Below are 13,814 nucleotides of genomic sequence, written 5' to 3' on the forward strand. Positions count from 1 at the left end.
AAATGGTTAGTACGTGCTCCTCGCCTAAACACCGGTCAACAGCGTTTATCTTACACTTTACCATCTCCTATGAATGCCTATAAAGTAGATGGTTTTGAATTTTTTTCTTGTTCTCACTGGAATCCCCGGCTCGTGTATAGTGCCTAAGGTTGATGCCTTCTTTATTTGTGGTTTCTTGCTATGCCGTGCTTTCGTTTGTCACTAGAATGTGGTTATCGTACTTGTTTTTCCTTTTCTTCTTATTCTCCTAAGGAATAGAGATATTTTTTTCATTGTGTTCAGATCATTTATAATGCCACACACATGCTATTTTCTGTTGTGCTATTGTGGTGCTGAACTAAACCAAATAAATTAGGCGCTGTGGGCTGGTCAAGCTGCGTGTACCAGCTTTTTTCCACCACCCTCCCATATTCAATGTATGATGACAAATAAAAATGATTATCTTTCATTTCATTTGATTTGAACTATAAAGAAAGCCAGTCTAACTCCCATTCTTGATGGACGCCTTGTTTTCGCTGTAAAATGTCTGATGAAGTAACATTTATTTGAAGGCATTGATTTCCCTTAAGGTAGCTTTTCAAATGCCTGTTTGCAACATCGCTTGTTCTCTATATCTCCAATTCGTGTGAAAAACTGACTTATCGAATCGAAAGTCCTGTGAAAGGGTAAACATAGCTCAAGTGTGAACTACGCGATTAGGGTGTAGTACAGGTAATTCGAACTACGGGCCATCCGCAGGAAGCTTGGGAACTGGCCCACACCAAGAAAATCGCAACTGGTACCAACAGAGGAGGCTGCGTAAAACCAATATAAGTTACCCCCGGCAGCCCTTTTTGAGAAAAGTTTTTTTCAGGGTAGCGTCCCTCTGCACACAAATTCACGGTGTTAGGTGGGCTGACAGGTGCCGCAATATCGGTGGTTAGACGCAGATAACCTGTCGCTGCCAAAGACCACAACGAGAGGACTTGTGAAGTGCAAGTAAAGCCATCGCTAGAAAGTAAAGGCAGAATGTAATGCCTGCCGTCTTTTCTTCAGTTTTGAAATATATGTGAAAGGAACGCCTGTCGCAACGCTTTCCGGTTAGAAAAAAAATGAATAGATTTCGCATTCAAAAATAAAAGGCAGTCTTCAGTCGCGTATGTTCTTAAGGAACATTTGCCTACATGCTTTCCTGTTTCTAGAGTGTATTATACTAATTTTTTATTCAATTCTATTAGTTGGTAGATCGAATATTTTGAAGTGAGGCACCGCCCTTTGAAGTTCCAATTACGAACTTTCACCCTATTTTACATTGATATTGCAATCATGCTTGATCTTTCCTCTTGGCTTTCTGAGAAGTTTGATGGCTGGACTTTACATGGAGTTTGAGAAATAAAGTGGATCGTCTATTAGAAATAACTACCTAAAACAGTGGGGAAAAAGTCAGGACCAATTAAATTGCATAACAGTCAGGATACGCCTGTAATTTCATACATGGTCGCCTCCTCGACCATCATAACTCGGGGTTACTCTACCAATTTCATTTGATCTGGAAAAACAAAAGAGGTAAAATAAAAGTAATAATGAATTCTAGCACGTAACACAGTTCTCAGTTGAGGGACATCATCACATTCGATAAAATTGCGACAAATCCTGATAGCTTGGGAAGCTTGGAATGCTGGTGGAATGCTCAGTTAACAATTGACAAATCAACAAATCTGTGTCTTCCTTGAGGTCTTTGTTTACGTGATACACTGTGAGTTTTCCTATTTTGGTTTTGTGTTTTATATTATTGCTTTATTGCACGGTACGGCGTTTTACATTGTCATGTGCACACATTCTAACACCATCCTCGAATTGTACTTTCAGGATATTTTCGGCCCCCGAAAAGGGGCTGCACCGAAGTTTCTTTTCCACCACTTCCTGACTTGAGTCCTACGAAACCAAACAATTATCCTGGCTTTATCGTGATGGAATCTGTAGACCAATCAAAACCCCTTGCTTCACAGTCGGTATTTCTCATTTCAAAGTTTCTTGAAGGTATTGTTGGAGGGTCGTATAAGGCCAAAAAACAAGGAACCGGTGAAATTCTTGTCGAGGTCAGTAGCCAGGATCAGGCCAATACACCTCTTGCTCAAACCAGCATCGCCGATCTGCCAATCCGAGTCACGCCCCACCGCAGCCTAAAGGGCGTGATTTCCGAGTATGACCTACTAAATGAATCTGAAGCTGACCTGCCGGAGGGCCTTCGTAGTCAGGACGTAACAGTGGTCAGGCGCATAACCATCCGCAGAGATGATAAACAAGTACCGACAAAGCACTTCATCCTAACCTTCGACAAGTCCACCATTCCAGAATTCATCAACGCTGGTTACATCCGATGTTCAGTCCGGCCGTACATTCTGAACCCGCAGCGCTGTTTCAAGTGCCAACGGTTCGGACACGGCCCAAACTCCTGTCGCGGCCGACTTACCGGCGCAAAATGCGCCCAGCACGACCACCCGTCCGACAACTGTAACGTTCAACAATTTATTTCCATAAACTGCCAGGGTCCCCATGTGTCCTATTCCAGAAAATGTGAAAAGTTTCAATAGAAAAGAAAATAATCAACATCAAAGTCACTGAAAACATCACCTTCCCAGAGGCGCGCAAGAGGTTCGCTTCTTTCCCCCTGGGGAGGTACGCCGACGCAGCTCGCCGGGCGGGGGAGCACGTCTGGTTTCGGCGGGGACCAAGTACCGCGAGTCGGCCTTGGTCCCGCCCCCGCCCCCCAACAGGTTCCATCTTACCGCCCGGCCCGCCTCCGCACCGCTCGCGAAGCCAGCAGCGGCTTTGGTAGCCTCCACATTCGGTGGGGATGCTGCTGCACCCACCGTTCCCTCCTCTGCACGGGCCCGAAGCACACGCGAGGGCCCGGAGGAGATAGACACGGAGGAAACCCCCGCAATACCCACCTCCGGCGCACCACCTGTGCCACCTGGGGCGATCCTGACGACCTCGGCGGTCGCAGCCAAAACGAAGGGCACCACAAAGGGTGCCAGGTTCAAGGGGTTCGGTACGCCGAGTACCCATTCCAAATCTAATGGTGAGGTGGATGTGGGACCTTTCCTGTCTGCTTTGCAGCGGAAGGAGCGGGTCCCTCCATCTAAACCTTTAGGGAAGGTGAAAAAACCCCTCCCAAGAGTGCAAGCCCCGAAACACCTTACTTAAATAGTCACCTTCCAGTATCTCTAACGCGTCATAATGGGAAGAGAAAACATAGTTCAATGGAACTGCAGAGGGCCTTGTTATTAATATTGACGACGTGCTTGAGATTCTGCATGCCAATCAGCCAAGTTTAATGTGTGTACATGAAACATATCTGAATTCCAAGCAGACAAATTTCTTTAATAGGTACCTGGTATACAGAAAGGACAGGGTTGGCGGCACACACTCTTCTGGTGGTGTGGCCATAATCGCCCGCAAATCCTTAGCATGCCACCCTTGCACCGTGAACACCGTCCTTGAGGCTCTAGCCGTCCCCAAAATAATATTTATTAGGTTGATAACGGTATGCTCCATCAACATCTCACCTGATCTTGCACTTCTTAGCTCTGAATTTGAGGCGCTGGTCGACCAGCTGCCCGAACCATACATCCTAACAGGCGACTTCAATGCACACAATTCTCTTTGGGGCTCTTCTCGCACGGATGCCCGAGGTCGCCTGATAGGGAAGTTTTTAACATCCGCTGGAGCATTCCTTTTCAACAAGAAACAGCCTACATATCATAACATAGGACACAACACATACTCACACCTTGACTTGGATATTGGTTCGGCCATTCTCTTTCCATGTCCTGAGTGGGCTGTGGCCACTGACCCACATGGCAGTGACCACTTCCCCACTTCACTAACATATATAGGTAAACGTCCAAGCAGTTTATCTTCCCATAATAGGTTCAATGAAGCACGAGCTAACTGGAACACATATACAAAGACATCGAAACTACACCACACATCCATAGGACACCTACACGTTTAAGAAGCTACCGAACTCCTCACGGCGCACATCCTCGACGCCGCTGAAAAGTCCATTCCCTACGCCTCTATTGCCCCGCGCAACCGGCGGAGGCCGTGGTGGAATGAGGACTGTAGGCGGGCGCGAGAGGCCCAGATCAAGGCGTGGGGCATCCGTTGTAGGTACCCCACGTCGGGAAACCTCCTCTTGTTCAAACGGGCCAAGGCGTGAGGAAAATGTGTGTGACGTGAGCAAAACGAGAGAGTTCGCACACCTTCTTGACACCCATAAGCTCTCACACAGACACACACAAAGTCTGGACAGGAATACTAAAACTTAAAGGACAACAGACACAGAGCCTGCCCCCTGGTTAGTATAACAGGGGACACACTGGAAGACCAGGCTAACATTCTTGCACAACAAATTGAACACGTGTCCAGTTCAGCATACTACAGAAACACTTTCAGGAAACACAAAACATCTGCAGAAAAAATGCTCTTACATGACAAAGACCAATAAAAAAGTCCCCCGTCGCATGCCCCAGCGGGAGGGACACGAGTAAATGCAGAGCACTGGGGGTGGTCAAGTGGCGTAGGTTGTGGAAGTTGGCAGTGGTAGTTGTAGTTTTGTTGTCGTACGGGTGCATCGACGGACCTTGAAGGCCGAGTACGACGAAATGCACGAGGCGTTCGAGCACGGGGAGTTGGCGAGCTTGGACGAGTTCCTGCGCGCCTTTGACGTGTGGTACGGGGAGGAGTACTCGGAGACTCTGTGGGCTGGCGCGTCGCATCCATGCGTGCTTCACGCGAGGACCCCCGCCAAGAAGCGCGGGAACGCGTTCAACCCGTGAATCGGAAGGGTTCTCGACTCCAACATGGACCTGCAGATTATCATCGTCCACTACGCGTGCGTGGCGTACTTCGTGGACGACGTCAACAAGGCCGACCGCGGCATCTTGTTCTCGTAACGCGGGGTCCGCCGCTCGCCGCTGACGTTTCGAAGCCGGGTCTCGCTCTCGATTCGATGGATCCGCAGCTCGACGCTGACGACTGGCGGCGGCCTCTTGTTCTCGACGCTCAGGCTCGGCCGCTCGACGCTGACGCTTCGCCGCTGCCTTAGCACGTGCAGTAGAGGGAGAGGAGGTAGCACCTGCTGCTGCAACGCCTCTTTCAGCGCTGGAGCACGCGCGTGCGCGCCCGCACCTATTGTTGAGAGCGCACAACGCCGAGGGACGACGGGTGACATTGTGAGTTAAAGAAATGCTCTGCATTTAAAACTTCTTATAACTCAGACTTCACTCTGTATGAATTTACGGCTGCCCTGAGCATGTGCAAACATTCAGCGCTAGGCGCAGAAAAGATTACATACACCATGATACAGCACCTACACCCAGACACTCTTGAAACACTCTTACACCTAAACAATAAAATATGGCTTTCGGGGCACATTCCACGCTCTTGGAGGGATGCCATCGCAGTGGCTTTTTATAAAGGAAGGGAAGGACCTTTTCTCTCCTGCCAGTTATCGTGCCATTGCCCTGACAAGCTGCCTGTGTAAAATCTTCGAGAAGATGATAAACAGGAGACTCGTGTTCTTCTTAGAGTACAACGGTCTGCTCTAGAGCTGCCAGGAACGCTTTAGGGCGGGGCGATCAACTAACGATCAACTCGTTGCGTAAGAGTCATATAATTAGGATGCTTTCTTCGACAACAAGTACTGTATGGCCGTATTTCTTTATCTTGAAAAGGCCTATGACACTGCTTGGCAGTACGTCATCCTCAGCGATTTGAAGTCTTTTGCTATGTCGGGTAACATGTTGAACACGCGTGCCAGTTACCGGTATGAAAGAACGTTTCGCGTGCGAGTTGGAACTGCACTCTCTAGGGTTCGCGTGCAGGAAAACGGCGTGCCGCAAAGTGGAGGTTTCAGTGGCACTTTGTTTATTTTAAATATTAATTCTCTTTGGAAGGCGCTGCCACCATTCATTTCCTGCTCAATCTTTGTAGACGACGTACGATTATCTTTTAAGTCTTGTAACCTGTCTATCTGCAAGCCCCAAGTCCAGCTTGGTGTTAACAAGCTAGCAGGCTGGGCTGATAGCAGCGGTTTAAAATTTATTCCAGGGAAGTGCACTTTTGTTCTGTTTTTCAACAGGCGTGGCATTCGGCCGTATCCATACATTCAACTCAACGGTGTCGCTATCCCTGTCAAAAAGGAACACAAGTTTTTAGGTATAATCTTTGAGGAAAAGCTAACATTTATATCACACATCAAACAATTAGAACATAGATGCTTATAAACACTGACTATCCTGAAGGTTCTCTCGAATATTTCTTTTCGTGCTGACAAACAACTTCTTTTACGGGTTTTTAACAGCCTAATAGGTTCACGATTCGACTATGGTAGCGTTGTATATTGATCAGCCACCAAAACACCCCTCAGAATGATGAACCCAGTGCTCCATCTGGGGCTCCGCCAGGCGTGTGGCGTCTTTTCTACTAGTCCAGTTGAAAGTCTGTATGTAGAGTGCAACAAATGGAACCTACAACGTCAGCGAGCATACAAAGATCTTCTTTATGCTTTTAAAATTTCATCTATGCCTCACCATCCTTTTAAATCAGTTTTTTATGATACGTCCATGACTGAACTCCTTTTAAATCGACCATCGTTCTCTGCGCCCTTCTTTTACAGAGTTAGAGGAAGCGTCAGAGCTTTCTGTCTCCTTTTTAGACACCATCTAATCTTCTGTAACAGATTTTATAGCACCATGGCATCTCCGCCCTCTATCATGCGACACATCTTTTACACATATAGATAAAACCCGAGCAGCCACATGTGCTATTCTGCAGCACTTCTTGTATTCGCAGCAGAAGTATCACTGTTCTGAGTTTTATAAGGACGCCTCTAGAACGGCCAGCTCTGCGTCCTGCGCTCCGCACTGACCCGGCTTTGATGTCAGAAAACGCTGAATAGTTATACTAGTATCTTTAAGGCAGAGGCGTATGGCGTACTTCTTGTTGTTAATCATATCCTTCAAAGCCACATCCCCCAATCCATTATATATACAGATTCCCTCAGTGTTGTGCGGGCGTTGTCGACAACAAAGTCTTCAGAAAATCATGTTGTGAGTCTAATAATCAAGGGTATTATGTTTTTGTATGTCCATAAGTTTGAACTGGTACTCCGCTGGGTCCTTGGCCACTGTGGTATAGGCGGAAACGAAGCAGCGGATCGAATGGCTGCTGTTGGTACACTCTTGAATACAGTAGACATAACCTCATTACCCTACATCGACGTGAAAGCACCCACCAGACAACAACTTCGCAAAACATGGCAAACACACTGGAGTGAACAAACCGACAACACGTTACATATAATAAAACCTCACTTGGGATCATACACCACCCACACACGCAATAGACACACCCACACACACACTGAAGTTGCCTTGGCTAGATTACGGATAGGGCACACACATGCTACGCACTCGCACCTTTCCACTGGATCGCCAAGACCTCTGTGCAGCAGGTGCGGAGAGGCCCTATCCGTGATCCACATCCTAATACAATGTAAGGCACTCGACATTACACGACACAAGCACTTTCCACAACTACACACACGACATATTCCACCACACCCGTCATACTTCTTAGGAGATGATGTCAAGTTTTCTGTTCACCGCACCCTTAGGTTCCTATCAGAAGTTCACTTTTTACAACTCATCTCATACCACCCATAGTTTTACCCCTGGTCCTATACCCCAGGCACCTTATTTATTGTTTATCCACTGTTGTTCTTCACCCTGGCCCTTTACACCAGCCGTGCTCGTGGTTTTTTAACTGATTTTATTTCGTCTTCTCTCCTCATCAAATCACTGTGTTTGGCGCTCTTCGGCCATGTCGGCCTTGCGCCACAAAATCAAACCATCATCATAACTTTTGGGATATTTTGACGCAAATAAATAAATATTCCCAATTAAGGACGGTGCTCGATATATGCGGGCCACAAATATTCCATACACAAACAAGCAGAGGTACGCCACCGTTGGTGTCAATTTTAATTCGTAGCAATATGCGAATGACGCAACGATGCCATTAAATATGAAAACAAAGTTGTAGCTCAAGAGACGCGGGTTCATGTAAGTTCGTAACGTATCGACCCATTTTAATGCAAAAACTATCACGGAACAAACATGCGTCATTATTTGCTCTAAGAAAGTGTAAATTGTGTTTTTTACCCGTAAGACGTCTGTAGAAAAAGTCATTTTTAGACAAAATTTGAAATAATTTGCGATTTTAGAAAATGTGTCAATACCCGTAAAGCCTATTGTGTACAAGACAATACAATAGAATATGTATAGAATAACACCCTTGCATTTTTTGTTTCCTCGTCTGCTACAATGAATTCTACACCTGGAGGAGTGGAATTAGGTCACCCTCACCTAACCAGGCTTTCTTATGAAATTGGTTTCAAATTCACAAAAAAATAATTTTATAACTTGGTCAATTCTTTCATGTACTTTTTACTACTCTTAATAATCACGTTTAAATAGGAAACAAATTCTATCTGAAAAATGCTGAATTAGAACTCTCCATGTCCTTTTGTCGCTGGTGTTTCTACCCCTTGTCTTTATGAATTGTGAAATCGAATGTTCTATGCAAATTTACACGCCACTACCTCCTTTTTAAGCGACGTGATTTCTCCGGTTGTCGTTTATGGAAGCGGGAGCATTGCTGCAAAGCTGGTCTTTGTTGCAAGTCAAGTTCTTTTCGTGGGCATCCTAAAGCAGTTGATTCTCAAAAATCGTTGCACGGATCGGAAGAGAATGTTGTTTACACGCCGCCCTTTGCAGTACGTACCAAGTGGCAATGGTCGATTTCATTTTTGTTGATCAGCAGACGCATTTCTCCTATTTTTGCCACTGTTTCTCCCTGCTTCAGCTCTTCCCTGTACACCTGGGTTCTGTGTCTTCGGATAATGTTCTATTTTGCCAACCCTTTCGACAGCCTATGGTTTTTTCGGTCAGACGCTGGTTTACCATCGCCAGCTGCTTTATTTCTTCTATAAATGCCGTGTAGTCTTTTCTGAGATTGTTAACACCATCGCAAGTTTGGGATCTCCATTTTCCACTTTTTATCCTCTTGGTTAGCATGTGTAACACGACTAATCTTTTCCAGTTGCCATCACAGCTCCTTTGAATCACTCTTATACTTCGTTTTCCAGGAGGTTGGCTGTTGACTCGTTGAAGGATGGCCTCCTACATTTTTTTCAGTGCGCAAGCTCGGCCGGAAGTGGAGAGCTGCGATGGCATGGTACCGGCCAACCGTACGGTCGTGTTCTAGCTCTGGCGCGTGACTCCGCCTGTGAGCCGAAGTCACGTGCTGGTGACAGATGGTACCGGCCAACGATGATGATGGTAGGCGCTTGCTTTCAATGAGGAAGTGGCCGGTACAGGGCTCACCCATAGCGCTGAGCGCGCCAAAAGGAAAACAATAACATCAGCAGCCAACTAGCGAAGAATGCTATGTACCAGGTTACACAGACATGATGAAAGCTCCATTACTATACATCCAAGGTGTATCCATGGTCAGAGGTCTTTTAGTTGTCCAAGGGAAACGACATCCAAGAGCTTAGATTCCTTCTGTTGAATCCCGTAATAGCGTCCGGCGACAGTTGAAGTCGTCGTCATGAGGGCTTCCAGCGCGCATTATTACTGTTGTGAAATAAACATCCGCAAGCAGGGGGCGACAGTAGGAAGGGAAGAACAGCAGGATCGGAGGCGCTCATGGCTTGGCTAGTCTACTTCACTATTTCGGAAGACAGACCCTGGTGTTCATTTGCTACAATAACCTTCGGTGGCCTGGGCTGGGACTGGAGTGGCGGACGAGCTTGAGCACAAATAGGCTTGTGCCTGGTCAGGCTCCCGCGAATGTCCACACTATTTCTGATGATGGGATGGGTCTGGAAGGGCTGGCACCGCAAGTGCGTCGTCCCACGACGTGAGTGTGACCGTCTACTTGCAGCAGGTGGCAGCTGTTGAAGTGGAAGTTCAGGGGATAGAGCAGGACGCATGTTCGATGAGTGTGATTTTCGTGAAATTTGGAGGCGACGCATACGAATTCCGCTGTATGTGCGTTGAAGGGAAGTAACCAAAAATAGGCGACGACTCGGGCGGAACCAATGACGGGTCCAAAGCTGGCACCACGGGCGTCGATGTAGTCAGAGAAAACGTTTAACTCAGGGTTTTGCCCTCGCAGAAGACGGTTATTGTGGTCGTTGTTTGCGATGTCAGCGGTGACGTTTAAGCTTGATGGCGCACATGACTGTTGGTTGCGGACCCTTGAATTGCAGAGGCTGAGTTTTTGTCAAGTCGGCCATGTGGCTGATACTCTGGACGTGCGAGACTTGTGTCTCGCAAACTCTGCCTCCACTCAGCCATGCTGGACACTACAGCCGTCTGGCTGAGGGTTTGTCACGTGGGATAGAAGTTCGTCGACGACAACGTCCATCCAGTCGGTTTTCTGGCATCAATGAGTTGTACGGACCTGTGGCAGCTCTTCGGAAGACGGGATTTTACCGTGGTTGGTAATGAGTACCACAATGTGTTTTTTTATGCTTCTGGGCGACAGCAGTGGAGCTGGAGTGGAGGCGTCAGCCACATAACCCATGGTCGAAATGCATGGCGAAGCAGCTTCTCCGACTTGCATTTGCAGGTGTGTGGACATGCATAACGTGGTTTCAGAAATTGCGCTTGCACCCACAGGCGCCGCTTGCACGAAAAGTGGTAAACGAGGTTTCTTCATGGGCTGGCCCGGTGCTTGAGTTCGGCAGGGAGGCAGCGCAGACTCATTGGACGCCCGACGGCAAGGCTATGAGGTGCAGTCCTTGATTGTGGTGGCCTCTGGGCTGCCGTCCACTGGGCATAGCGTAGTCGTAGTAGGGGTGTGGCCACAGAGTAATAACTTCGATTCTAGCATGCTGGTGGTAAGAACGAGGTCCACGACAGTGTTAGTGCAAGGCTGGATGACTGGGATGGCTGGTTTGATATACTTACCACAGCGCGTGAGGAGGGCGACCCTGAGCTAGTCGCAGGGCTGAGCTCAGGCTCCCTGAAGGTGGAGGCTAATATTTAAGACAGGAGCTAGTACATTAGTGAGTAATGGTCCTTCTTTGCTGTTATGCCGTAAAGGTCGAAAAAGCACTCCATCTGCATAAGTCACACCTAAGGGTTCTTAGGGTATAATGGTGGGCGAAGTGGCTAGGCCGTTGTATAGAGTGGATTGGTGCAATCACCAGGAGCTGAGTGCATGGGCGCAGCGAAACTAGGGAGGGCGTGTGTGGTCACTGACGTTCACCGAAGCCGGGTGGTGGTAAAATGCCCCTTCGCTTTTGGGTCGTAAAATCGTCGTTAGAGCACGGAGGAGATTGCAAGCTGTCAGCGCGGTTCCCCTTCCGTCGTGAGTCAAGGCGTGCAAGGAAACTGCGGCAGGAGGCGATGTACTGTCTTTGTGGCGGCAGGGACACGTGCCTTGGATAGTCATCAGGTCGGCCTGGAAAGCGTCGTAGGACCGCAAACCATGTTTTAGGAGCTGAAAGCGTAGGTCGGTCGGAAGCAGGGCTGTGGTGATGCGGTAGCTCTCGGTCTGTGAGTCGATGCGGCGTACGACGAAGTGCGATTCCATTTTGAGGAACCAGGATCGGGGATAAGGTCGCTCGATGCCGGGAAATGCTCAGTGTGGAGCTGAAGCGGGTCTTCACGCTGCCGACATTCGGGTCACCAATTAATCTAGGCGCCGATGTAGTCGTGCGGCAGGGCTTGAAGTTATTTACAAATGCGATTTGGTGGCACCAGGAACCCGCGAAGAGAGGAGCGCGCATAGATTGTAGCCTGCCAGTGTAGAAACGAAGGTGTTTTCTCTCACGGGCTTCGGCCTCCTGAATGACGGCTTCAATTGGAGGCAGAGGTACAGCTTGCTCCACTTTAACAATGGGTGTATGCTTTGGTTTTGAATGGTTTTAATGTTGGTCTTGTTGAGGTCGTAAGCCGTTGCATCGTACGTGAGTATGTTCACAGTGACAACCCTGGCCATATTGAAGATGGCTCCCGTATGATTCTACCCACTCTGACGTCCACTAGATTCTGTTTCTAAGTCAACTCCTCCAACGAAACAACACCAACATCCATGACGACTGGGTACCTGGCCGCGAACCATTTTCTTCAGGACACCAGGTGGCACATGTGGCCGCTTAGAAGCGTTCTTCCTCTTATGCTCGACTGCTGCCTGGGGTAAGGCCGTCGCATTCCCCGAGCCCTCCCCAGCGATGCGCATTTACCAGCACAAGAAGGACCGACTCACCTGTGTAAAACCCCTAACTTCAGCTGGCTACCTCAGCCGCCTACCTCTTATTCCCCGCTCAGGCGAAATTTCTATTAACAAATATATTGGAGACTCCGGCTACACACCCGAAACACTTCGCAAGTGGTATACCCCTCATCTGCCGCCTCGATGTCTTTACTGCCATACCAACACTCCATCAGACCTCACACACCTAGTTAGGTGGTGGCCAGCTTTCGCCACGCAGAGGTAAAAGAGGGTCATTGTCAAAGGCGATAGCTGACATTGCGTGGTTAATCATGTGCAGCTCGGCATCGAGGCTGGATGATCTTTTCCAAGTATAGTGGTGTACCCTGAGAGAACCGGAGCCTCACGGCATGTCTAAGCAAGGTTCCCGCCGTGATGGTTTACACTTGCGTCGGCGAAAATGTCCAGTTCGTTCTGAAGGCGATCCTTTCGGAAGCGTCGGATTCACCGCGGTCGCGCGCAAAAGCGTGTTAGTACGCTCTATAGGTTTGCTATGTGTAGAAGTATCAAGTGCTGGTCGCTGCCAGGGAGCTATGGAGACTGAGAAATCGGGATGTACTGTTGGTTTTCTGGCGTCCCACGCTGCTAAGGCGTGTCCCTGGTGTGTAACGGGTCTTTTTAAGTCCGCCTGGGCCTTGACCTTCTGAATGATGGTTTCAATAGGAGGAACAGGTACAGCTTGCTCCAGTTTACCGGAGGGTGTATGCTTTGGTAAGCCACTGACTGTGATGAGGGCCGCCCGATGTAGCACCTGAGGGAGTTTGTTGTGGTCTTGTTGAGGGCGTGAGCCGTTGTACCGTACATGAGGTACTCACAGTGAAAGCCCTGGCAATATTCAAGATAGCGATTGTATGATTATACCCACCCTGTGGTACACGAAATCCATTTACTAATTCAGCTCCTCAAAGGGAACAACACCAACATCCGCTCGAGTGGTTACCTAGCCATGAACCATTTTCTTCAGGCAGCCAGGCGGCACATGTGGCCGCTCAGAAGCGTTCCCCTTCTTATCCTCGACTGGTGCCTGGGGTAAGGCCGTCGCATTCCCCCGCGCCCTCCCCAGCGATGTCCATTCAAGCAAAAGAAGGACCCACGCACCCGTCTAAAAGCCCTACTCCAGCTAGCTACCTCAGCCGCCTACCTGCTATTCTCCGTTCAGGCGAAATTTTTATTAACAAATATATTGCAAATTAAGCCTACACGCCCAAAACACTTCGCAGGTGGTATACCCCTCATTGCCCCCTCGACGTCCTTACTGCTGTACCACCACTCCATCTGGCCTCACACACCTAGTTTGGTGGTGCCCAGCTTTCGCTACGCACCGTAAATTCAAATCAACCCAACCCCATCTCGACCCACAACAAACTGATGCACAAATATTATATGAAATTGCAGTTTATTCAATTAAAAGTGGCCTAGCACGGGTTGTGTGAGCGGGTCCTCCCCCTCAAGAACTGGCAAACGCGCACAAACCC

This window comes from Haemaphysalis longicornis, unplaced genomic scaffold (genome assembly GCF_048455015.1).
Source record: "Haemaphysalis longicornis isolate Haplotype H1 unplaced genomic scaffold, Haemaphysalis longicornis Haplotype H1 scaffold_11, whole genome shotgun sequence".
Lineage (NCBI taxonomy): Eukaryota > Metazoa > Arthropoda > Arachnida > Ixodida > Ixodidae > Haemaphysalis > Haemaphysalis longicornis.